The sequence below is a fragment of the Elephantulus edwardii genome, unplaced genomic scaffold (assembly GCF_000299155.1).
Source record: "Elephantulus edwardii isolate Elephantulus edwardi_28Jun2011 unplaced genomic scaffold, EleEdw1.0 scaffold00466, whole genome shotgun sequence".
Lineage (NCBI taxonomy): Eukaryota > Metazoa > Chordata > Mammalia > Macroscelidea > Macroscelididae > Elephantulus > Elephantulus edwardii.
This window is the reverse complement of record NW_006400216.1, coordinates 726,091-738,207: the sequence shown is the minus strand read 5'-3', so window position 1 is coordinate 738,207 and position 12,117 is coordinate 726,091. Positions and strand designations below refer to the sequence as shown.

Sequence of the window (12,117 nt, the reverse complement as noted above, 5' to 3'; positions counted from 1 at the left end):
TTGGCGCAGGATAGAGCAGGGTTTAGAGCTGTTGTGCATAGGGTCGCTATGAGTCGGAAACGACTCGATGGCACATAACAACAACAACATCATCAAAAATGCTTTTAAACACAAATCAAAATGTCCACAAGATGTTTATTCATCAACTAAACTGGCAAAACTTTTTCATAACTCTGTTGAAAGTCCTGGGAATAATTACATTTATAATTTAATGTAACATACAGCCACACAGAGAAGAATTATGCAGTCATCAAAAACTAGGTCATAAAAGGAGATTGAAAATGTTCACTATATACTGCTATTAAAAGAGGTTTTATGGAAATATGTGCAATATGAACCAATTACAGTAAAAATAGTATAGATATTTTAAAAATATAAGAAAAACAGCCCCAAAATTCTATCCACTCTAGTGATAGATTACTTGTTTTGTTTAACATTCTATTTTCTCTAGTTTCTACATAAGCATGTATTACCCTTATACAACAACTCATTCCCACCAATTCAAAGCCAACTCAGAGCTAACCCTCCAGCGTGTTTTCAGAGGCTGTAAATCACATGGCAGGGGATTGTCCGTCTTTCTCTCAGAGCAGCTGGTGGGTTTGAACTGCCTACTTTGGGGTGGCCACTAAGTCACACACAAAAAAACTAAAAAACACCCAACCTGTTTTCTAGCACTGTGTCTAAGCAGTTGAACCCATTCATTGCCATTGGCTTGGTTCTGACTCACAGTCAACTCTCCAATTAGTTTTCAGAGGCTGCAAGTCACATGGGAGACTGACCATCTTTCTCCCTTGGAGCTGCTGGTGGACCTGACCCCTGTGTGCCCTTGGGTTGGCAGCATAATTCCCTGTCCACTAGGCTTCAGTGAGATGAACTGCCATTGTGGCCACAACAGTGCATGCGAGGCTGGCACAGGCTCAGGCAGTATTCCCTTCTGTTGTACACACGGTCACTATGGGTGAACACAAACTTGATGCAACCCACACAAGGACAACTGTCAGTTAACCATCGGGGCGTCTACTCCTAGAGCCAAGCAGCTGTCTGGACTTTTCACTTGAAGGCTAAATTCTGTGCCTAAAAATATGCCAAATTAAATGTGTGATCTCACCCCTAGAATCTCTCTGTGCACCTGGGACTTGTTAGTCACACATTTATATCAGAGCCCGTCACCAGAAGCACTGTGTCTTGAGTTTACACACAGCACAGGCTCAAAAAGAATGTGTGCTGTGGCTTTGTTCATCTCCTGCCACTCCCATATCATTTCAATTCAGAAAAACATTATTAATCACCCTGGACGTGCTATGGATTGGTTTGGTGCAAGAGACATAGTAGCAAGCAATACTTGGTCTCTCTCTATATATATATCAGCGGAGACAAATGCATCAACAGAAAAATCACAAAGATAAACGGTCAGTCCAAGATTCAACCACTGGAGAGGGCAATTTACTTCCTAAATCTTAACATGTCACAGACAACTTAAGATTGAAGTGGGCAGGCCAGCCAAGCCAAGCAATGAAGTAACCCAAATATTTTCAAGAACAATATTGGAAAATATGTCACTTCAGTTCTGCTAAATTAGAAAGCAGTAACTCCAGGGAAAGGAATCTTTGTTTCCTGGGATTATTCTAAATAAGCTTAAAGACCATTCACTGACCCTAACTTTAATCATACAATTTAGACATCGTTATAGCATGTAGCTTTTTGTTTATTACACTTCAACACTAGGAATTATAGAAATCCTCCACTTGTAGGAATTAAGAGTTTCTAAACTCCTATAAATTGAGAATTCCATTACACACCGGACATTATCATTTGCATTACATATAAATAAAAGGTGAAGACATTTTCTCAGTTTTGCAGATGAGGAAACAGTTGCCTGGAGATTAGATGACTGGTCCATAGCCTCATAGACAGCAACAAGCCCATTCTGAAGGACAGATGAGACTGGATCTCAAGTTCAAGTCCGGTCCCAGACACTATCTAGCCACTGGGTTCTTACCAAAGTTGTAAATATTTGTCCTTGCTTAACTCACATTCATTTATACAGTCATCTCCCTCAAAATCAAATGCTGAGGATGACAGCTGTCAGTATAGAATGACAGACACATGAGGTCAGAAGATCATAGCTTAAGTCTTTTTTTTCTTTTTCTTTGTAATTTTATTTTTAGTAAGTATTATGTAACACAGACTTCTGTACTAGTTAGTGGTAGGTGATTGTGTTGGGTGGGTTTTGTTTTTTTTCTCCAACAGGAAAAATGCTTCTTTAGTCAATGTTCTCCAAACCCTTAGATACATAGTAGCGATTCACCCAAGAGACGTGCCTATCTCTCTCCATCAAACATCACTGGTATGGAAAATGAGCAACCTTTTTCTCCTTGCTGCCGTTGGTGAACTTATGGATGTTCGCGGTGGCTACTCCCAGAATAAACACACACACCAACATGATGGCGAGTCCGGGGAGAATCTCGAACCACATTTTGACAGACCTTCTTCCAAGTCCACCAAAAAGTGACACACACACACCACCCCCACCACCCCCACCCTGCGGCTTCTTTCCCATGAAGCCCCAACGGCATGGCACGAGTATGGCTACGTCAGGGCTACGTCACCGCTATGTCCCGTATGAAGGAAGCGACGGCAGCTGGCAGGGCTCAGGTTTTTCGCGCTTCCGCCCTCGTACACTCACACTGCTGTTAGCTGCGTTTCTGCTTCTGCCACGCAGCTGAGTGCAGGACATGGAGCGATCACTTGCGGGGCCTGCGCTGTCCCGCACGCTGGAGCCGTTTTGAAGCAGCCTAGTGCTCTACACTGGAAGAGCAAATTTCTCCAGGAAAAAACCACAGACCAAGTATGCACCTTCCTTTTCAAAAAGCCGGGACGGAGGGATGCTGCGGGCCTGTCTGAAGGAAGCAGCAGTGGCGAAGAAGGCAGCACAGTTGTTCGCCTGGAGAAAAAGCAGATCCAAAATCTGATGACACAGAAGACATATGGCAGCGGCAACCAAAAGGCCTTTTACGATGACTTGAGTAGTGAGGAGGGGAATGAGCCCGAGAGTCAAGAGTCGTCTACAAGTCCACCCACTTGGCAAAACCAGTGGGGCCCAAGAATATGGGCGCGACCACTTGTCTATGATTTCGACACAGAGAAAGGGCAAGATGTGGAAGCCACCTTTGAGCGCAGCCAGAAGATACAAGAGGAGCTAAGAGGCAAGGAGGACGACAAGATCTATCGGGGGATCAGCAATTATAATACGTGAAGCCCAAGGACACATCTATGGGCAGTGCTTCTTCCTAGATGGTCAGGAAGGGTCCTGTCTGAGCCCCAGAGTATCTATAAGCCACCGTGTGCTGGGATTACCAGCCCGACATCTGTAAATACTACGAAGAGACTGGCTTCTGGGCTTCAGGGACCGCTGCAAATTCCTCCATGACCTTCAGATTACAAGCATGGATGGCAGATCGAATGTGAGCTTGATGAGTGTCCTATGGTGTCTATGAGGATGAAAACTACGAAGTGGGGCCATAGCTTAAGTCTTACTGCCATTTTCCTGTGTCCTTGGACTGCGATCTAACTTATCTGAATTTACTTTTTTTAGATGAAAATAACAATGATAACGACTGTCAAAATAACAAACAGATATGTCTTCGAGAAAGTGCAGCCAGAGTGCTTCTTAGAGGCAAGACTGGGGAAGCTTTATCTCATATACTATGGACATGTTGCTAGGAGAGGCTATTTCTTGGCAAAGAACACCATGCTTGAAAAGGTCCATAAAGGAGAGGAAGACACTCAAGGAGGACTGACAAAGTGGCTGCTGCATTGGGATCAAGTATGTTATCTATAATAAGGATGGTACAGGAAAGTACATGGTTTATAGCTATTGTTCTTAAGGTTGCTATGAGTTACACTTAACAGCACTTAACAATTGCGGTTGAGATAGAACCAACTCATAACTGACCCTCCACTCAGTTTCTGAGGCTGTAAATTGCACAGGATGTGACTATCTTTCTCCCATGGGTGCCTGCCCTATATTGTGTATGTGCCCTCAAACTGACCACAATGCATAGTGACCCTATGAACTGAGCCACAGTGGATGACTTAAAATGAATTTTCTAATCACTGTCTTTTTAACTTTGACCACATAATCTGGATAAGACTATGTAAATAGGAGGTATTTGTAGCCCACCAAAAGGATTAGATTACAGGAAATCAAATTTCATACCAAATATTTGTAATAAACCAAATGCTACTTCAGGTTATGAGAGAGGCTGATACAAGCTGGAATTCACTCTGAAGCACTAAGGTAATCCTTAAATGTTTACAGGGGGTAGACACTAAGGCAATTTTTAAGCATTTACAGGATTCTTGCATTGTATTTGCTAACCCCTCCCTCTTGAATGAAGCAGAAGGTTTTCAATAGAAAATGCTTAGCTTCATTTGCATTTAATTCTCTTGGTGAAATTGCTCCCTGGCAATTTTCAATAAAGACACAGGGAAGCTAGGACCAGCACCTCAGTTCGTTTCAGTTGAGAACTGTTCGCCTCCTGCTTTACCTATTTACTCCTACATTCTTGGTGTTCTGTCTCATTATAATACTTATTAATATACTTTACCCTTGGTCTGCAACATTAGATAATTTGCTAATAATAAGGTTAATGGCACCTTTCAGATGGAACCATACAAATAAGGAGTGCAGAAGGCTATGATGGAGATTGGTCAGTTTTGCCATCCTGACAAAAATTGAGTAGTCTCAGAGACAGAAAACAAGAATCTCACTCTGGAGAAGGGTGAGTCAGAAGTCCAGTGCATCCTTTGGAGCTGAGATCTCTATGTGAACCAGAGAGAGAGAAATCAAGACTGAGAGACGGAGCAGTGACAATGACAGTAGAAACAGAGGCAGAGACCCAGAAAGTAGTATGATAGGAGGCCTAGGTTCCCATCCCACAAAGCAAGAAAGCTGAGTACTTGCTGATGGGGTGAGTGCCTCTGTGTGCTCGCTGAGAGGGCTGAGTCTATTGACCCATGGAGCCTTCGAGTCTAGATTTACTGGGAATATAGGGGTGGCACCTATTAGAAAAGATGAGGGAGCTTTATAACACCTGCCCAAGCTGAGCAGATGTCAAGGATATGCTTGAGAGGAGGCTGCCCTGACATGTACATCTTAAGTGTTCCCAAATCTAAATTGTTACTCTCTAATAAATTCCAGAGCCACTCTGATGGCATAGTTCTTAGGGAGTTTATGCTGATAACTTATAGGTGGTGCCTCTCTGTTGTTTCTAATCCACCAGCAGCTCCACGGGACAATGACAATCTCCTCCCATGCAGTTCACAGTGTTTGAAACCCATGGGAAGGTAGGTCAGCTATGAATCTGTTCCAACTTCACAATAATGAGTTTGAAGGGCTTTGAGATTATTAAGCCCCATATTTGTGAGCATCATTGGAGAGTTCAAGGTAGCCAATACAATGAATTATCAAATTGAGCAGAGAACCAGCAAGTGTCATAGCCTGGATGGGTGGCTGGTGCTAGGACCATTTGAAGAAGGCACCGGATATGGGGATATGTCTGAGCTCATGGGACTCAGTTCTGTGCTGATGATGTGGTTGATGGGATTCTTCCCCCTTGTGACTAGTGAAGGTCAGACCCTGCTTCCTCTGCCCCCATACCTGCTGCACTGTTTTACTAATAAGAAAGACAGAAACTGAAATAGGAAGACCAAAATGATGCATTCAAATTTCAGTATTAGTGAAGAATTCTGACAACACCATGGGCTATCGGAAAAAAAGAACAAATTCAATTTTTTAAGAAATATGACTAAAATGCTGCTGAGAAGTGAAGATGTATCTTTGGACACACAGAAAAAGACCAATCGCCACAAAAGGACATGATTGGTAGAGCAGGAGGTCAGCAAAAACAAGAAAAATTCTCAATGCAACGGAGAGACACACAGGTGTGACCAGGCCTCAAACATCCCAAGGATCCAGAGGATAGTGCAGGACTAGGTTACCTGTCTCCATATGGTCCCTGAGACAATGGTGGCAACAACAACAAACAGCATTGACCAAACCCAGGGCTGTAAGTCAATTTGGACTAGAAGGGACCCTCCATTGGGTTTCTGAAGATGTAAATCTTAAAGGAGGCAAATTCCCATCTTTCTCCCATGGAGAAACTGTGATGGATTTGAACCACCAGTATCCTTCCTTAACAGGCTGATATATGCTACCACGTGGTCCCCTCAGAGACTGCAGTACAATGAGAAAGACACAACGGCCTGGAGAGGCAGGTGGTTTAACTTGAATCTTGGAAGACTCACCTCCACATCTGCATAAAGGAGGTGGGTGCTGCACTCAGGGCCCATGTGTGGACTATCCATCCAAAGGGAAGAGATTAAAGATAAAATGCTTCTGAGGCCCTTCCAATGCATCTGAAATCTCTGGAGCAAAGCCATCCCAAGCACACTCCTCTGGGGCTTCCTTTCTCAAGAGACTGTGAGCCTCTGCAGGGCATGGTGAGTTCACCTCCTGTGGGCATCCCCAGTGCCCTGCACGGGCAGCGTTCACTGTGTTTGCTGAGAAGTGTAATGGCCCACGGCCCTCAATATCCAAAAGTCATTTCCATTCACCCTCCCATTACATGACATCATTTCTTTGCAGTAATTTATTTCCCAATTTGTTCTGCTTATGCTAATACAAAGTTACTTGAATTTCCTAAATAAATAACATCTGGGTCAGAATGGGGGGTTATTGAAGGAAATCAACATAGAATTGAAAATTAGCTACAGGAGGATCTACAGGTGGGGAGCTGGGAATTCGCTGTATTCTAGTTAATTGCACATATTACTTAATCCACAGGAAAGGCCCCATGGTTCATCGAGACGCCTCACTCTGTCACACACTCCAGGTGGAGAAAAAGGGGCACCAGCCCACGTGGGTGTGCCCCAGGCACACCGGAGCTCTGTAATGGAACTGGGACCGTTTCCCTGCCTATTCTGATCCTCTGAGCCAGACTCCTCTCCCTTCTCACAACGCTGTTCCCTTTATAGAGAATAAATCTCAATGTGTAATCCCCAATGTCAGTGCAAATTATCATCGCTGCTATAAACTAATCAGTAGGTAAAATGAGCATGTCCCTCAGGGGGAGAATTAAAAACACACAGATGAGACTTGCAGCCCAGCAACGGGTGGCCATGGGGACTGTGTGTGCCGAGATCCTGCACCCCCACAGGCCTGGGACTGTACAAAACTGGCCTTTCCATTACTCCTTTTTCCATAAAAAGTTGGGGGGGGGGGAGAATTCATCTGTAAAACAAGTTCTTGCACCATCGAAACAAATTCAGCTCCAAATAGCACAGGAGGATCATGTTCACAGTGGGGGATTCGGGGGATCATATTCACAGTGTGATGCCTGTGAGGGACCATTTCCGTTAGTCTGAAGAAGAATTAACTCACCCTGTGGAGCTACATCTTTACCAAGTGTGTTCCTTGAGAACCCTCCAGGGTGCTGCTCCCTCAGCCCAGAAGGCCACCTCCCCAGTCTTCAAGAGGTCAGAAAAGCAAAGAGAAGATAGACACACCCCTGCTAAGACATCTCACAGCAAGTCATCCATGACAACTGGTGCCATTTTCATAGTTTTGAGTAGAGCACAGTTGTTGTGTTTCTCAGACAGCAACATTAGTCTGATGGAGCCTAGGGAGGGCTGGAGGGAATCCTCTTTTGTACCAGGGAATGTTAGCTGTGAAAAAAGACCAAAAACCATGAACTTTGATTGTCATCGTCAGAGAAATGGCATCTGGAGGGGGGAGGCCCCACTCAGATGACTCATGTGGGCCAAGAGTGAACTTAGCCCTTCTCAGGAACTTTGTTGTCACTGCTCACCGTTGATAACCATCCAATCAAATTTATGTCATGAGGCTGATATCTTTCCATCTCTCCCTCTTTGGAGACAATGATAAAGAAGTGCCTTCTCATGGCACAGTGGGTTAAGAGGTCACACTGCTAACCCTCAGGAGGTTTCTCTCCAGCAGTTTGAATCAGTCAGTGTCTCTATGGGAGAAAGATAGGCACTTGGTCTCCTCCTATGTGATTAACAGCCTCCAAAACCCCACTGGAAGGTTAGCTAGAAGTCAGTCCTATCTCCACCTCTATGACTTTCACTTGACAAGTATGGAAGTCTGTTTTAAAATCTTTCTAGTTTGTTCTTTCTTATGGATCTAAGAGTAAGGGGATTTGAGCAGAATTCATATTCATCAAGAAATTATCATTATGCTACACAGTTCTTGTATGACTATTTCTTTTATAACTATACATTCAATGCCACTTGCTCATCTCCACAATCAACACTCTTGGCACCAGCAATCAGGAAATCAAAACATTGGGAATATCTGCTGTCAGGGACCTCTACAGAGTACAGAGAAGTAACGATGTCAGGTGTGCCTGATCCAGGCCATGGTCTTTGCAATTACTTGCTACGCATCAGAGAGCTGGACAATGTCTAAAGATGACAGAAGAAGAATTGATGCCTTCAAATTGTGGTGCTGGAGAAGAGTCTTGAACATTCCGTGGACTGCCAAGAGAACAAGCAGGTCTGTCTTGGAGAGGGTGAAACCAAGTGTCTCCTTGGAGGATAGGATTTTGAAGCTCCACGTACTTTGGGCACATGGCCAGGAGAGACCAGTTCTTGGAGGACCTCATGCTCAGAAGGGTGGAAGGACAGCACAGGAGAAGAACAGCCCGGATGAGATGGATTGATACAGTAACTGGGACAATGGGGGTAGTTGTGTCAGAATTAGTGAGACTGGATCAGAACAGGGCAGGCTTTAGAGTTGTACACAGGGTTGCTATGAGTCACAGGAGACTTGATGGCACATAACAACAACATGCCACATGGCTCAAGATGGAATGTGAAGGAGGAGAACAACACGAGAGAACTTCATTTAGGGGCTTTATTTATGCTACTCTTCTTCTAAAGGGAGCTCTGGTGGCATAGTTTGTAGGGAAGTGCACTGCTAACTCACAGACTGTGCCTCTCTGATAGTTCAAATCCACCAGCTGCTCCATGGGAGAAAAATGGGCAGTTCACTCCTGTGTGACTTACTGCCTACAGAAACCCGCTTGAAGGGTCAGTTATGAGTTGGTTCCAACTTAACAACAATGAAGAAGTATTCTTACAAAGGAGCCCAGGTCGTGTAGTGAATTAGATGTGGGGTTGATAAAAGAAAGGTCAATGATTCGCATCTACCAACCACTTCATGAGAGAAAGATGACGGAGTCTCCTTCCATAAAGATCTGCAGCCTCAAAATCTTCAGGAAGAGTCATTAGGAGTCAGGACTGGCAGGGTCACTTTTGGGGAGTGCAGAGGCTTGCTTTCATTTTTAAAGATGAGAGGTCGTTGATGGCTCACTGTGACTTGCTCTCCTCCTCTTTGCCTTCTTCCTTCCCCTCCTCTGGGCCCCAGCAAAGAAAGGTCGAACAGTCAGGGATTCCAGACAGCAAGGAAAGGATCCCACTTCTGATTAAGGAAGCGCTCAGACACATATCCTGTGATAATAGTTATCTTTTGTGTCCTACCACAGACTTCTCCTTTTAAGCTTCTGATATAATGTGACTGTCATAAGTATGTATGTCTGGTCCAGAATGTTTTCTAAATGTGAGATGTCATTGAATTCTGTGCGGTGATGGTCCTTTAATGACAATTAAATAGTCATAAAGGAGAGCAGCAAAGGTTAGGGTTAGGAAAGGAGAGGGAGGACCTTAACAAGATGGTTTGATACAGTGATGCTAATGGTGGGCTTGAATGTGTCAGGGTTGATCAGGATGGCACAGGATAGAGCAACCCCTATGTACAAGAGATCAAAACCCAGCCCAATCCTGCAACATTTTCACAATCTGCACTGTGGCTGTCACTGTGTAAAGCCTTCTCACTGAGTGTCTTCCTCTCCCTAGCCAACACTCCACCTTTCAAGCATGATATCTCTAAGAACTGTTGTTGTTGTGTGCCATCAAGTCACTTGCAACCCATAGCAACCCTATGTACAGCAGCTCTGAATCCTGCCCTGTCCTGAGCCAGTCTCACTAATTCCGATACACCAACCCCCATTGCCCCAGTTACTGTATCAATGCATGTCATCCAAGGTCTTCCTCTCCTGCGCTGTCCCTCCACCCTTCCGAGCATGATGTCCTCCTCCAAGGGCCGATCTCTCCTGGCCATGTGCCCAAAGTACATGAGACAGAGCTTCAAAATCCTAGCCTCCAAGGGGATGCATAAAAGAGAAGAGTCAAGGATGTCTCTAATCCTTGCTTCATAGAGTGGGTAGTGTAATTCACTGAGACTGAGAATATATGGAAAGTAGTTGGCTGAGAGAAAGTAGCAAATTTAGCTTTGGACATTTGAGTGCATATAGATTAGGTGAGAGAAATGCCCATACAAAAGCTGATAGTGGATTAAAACTGACAAGAATCAGGACAAGACTTAGAAATCTAGAGGAAAACCAGCAAACAAATGTTGTTTATGTAAAGGAGTATTCGAGATGTACACTAGAAGATGTAAGAACAAGAGCTCACAGATATGAGAATAGTCAAAAGTTAGCAAGAAGACTAAGTGAGGAATGAAGAAAGGCAAAGGGAGGGAGTTTTAAGAATTTCATCAAAAGTTCTAGACACTGCAGCGAAATAGAGTAGAATAAGGATTGAACATTCTCTTACATTTGAAAACTGAAACCTTACTGTTGACTTTGGTAGAGATTTGGGAAATTATAGAGACAGAAATCTTGTCACAGCTGGGCTGTGAAAGTGAATGAGAAATATAAACACAGGTTAGAGATAAGGTATGTAACATGACAAGTCATTTGTTTATATTGGCTTAATAAGTATCTAATAAAGAGCTTGTGGAGGATATGAAAGGCTGAATCAAATGGATTTGCTGTTTTTTGTAGGCCATACTCAACTAAAAGAAGTGTCATATGGTTTAAATTAATATAATTGAGTGAAAATGCCTTTATTACAGTTAATCACATTCTATGAGAAACTCGGCCAACATCATAACAAAAGCACTACCTCCACCCAAATCACACGTAGGAGGAAAGAGACGATACTACAAGAACCTTTGCAGACTCAGCTTCAGAGACTTGGTGTGCCAGTTCACAGGGCACCAGTTCAAGTGGTTGTGCTGGTGCACATAAGCTGGTGGCAGATCCTGGCTTAGCCACTCAGTGGGGTTTAGTCAAGTCCCCTGCCTTCTCTTGGGCCTTAATGTCGCATCTTTAAATATGGCTATAAATCTAAATATATTGATGACCTTAATGTTGTTATAGATGCATCTCTCTTTCTCATTGTCGTCTAGTCGGGACTAACTCATAGCTGACCCTTCATTGAGTTCTTGAGGCAGTAAGTCACATTGAAGATTGCCTGTTTTTATCCTGAATAGCTGCAAAGGGATTCGAACTTTCGGAAAGGAGCAACATCTGGGTGAGCATTGAAGTTCCCTACAGACTATGCCACTAGAACACATAAGATACAGATATATTGTTGTTTTAGTGTGCCGTTGAGTCAGAACAGATCAACAGCTGACCCTCCAGTGAGTTTTCAGAGACAGTAAATTATATGGGAAAAGACCGCCCATCTATCTCCAGCAGAGCAACTGATAGATCTGAACCATGTGCCTTTGGGATTGCAGTGCAGCTTTTTACCACTAGGCCACCAGAGCTCTCCAAGATACAGATATGTTGTTGTTGTTGCTGCTGCTGCTGCTGTGTACCACAGAGTCAGAATCAACCCATAGTTGACCCTCTGGCAGGTTTTCAGAGCCAGATAATCACATGGTAGGAGATTACCCATCCACCTCCCACAGAGCAGCTGATTGATTTAAACCACGTGGCTTGGGGATTGCAGTGTAGCTTTTGGCCATATGCCACCAAAGCTCCCCTAAGATACAGGTTAAAACAGATATGTTAAGAAACATATAGATTATATCAATATCAAACAGTTATAAATATTCATGATACAGAAATGGATATCAATATCTATTTGATGTTGTTGTTGTTATGTGCCGTCGAGTCGTTTGCGACTCATAGCGACCCTATGTACAACAGCCCTAAACCCTGCTTTATCCTGTGCCAATCGCAT

General features: G+C 43.8%; 1 protein-coding gene and 1 pseudogene across 1 annotated transcript in view; one reads left to right on the top strand and one right to left on the bottom strand.

Moving 5' to 3' along the window:
* Positions 1-12,117, bottom strand: part of LOC102844345 (disrupted in schizophrenia 1 protein-like) — a gene marked incomplete at its 3' end in the record, with an annotated part of 195,017 nt that overhangs the window by 100,040 nt on the left and 82,860 nt on the right. The window lies entirely within an intron of this gene.
* Positions 2,586-3,525, top strand: LOC102876199 (annotated as a pseudogene).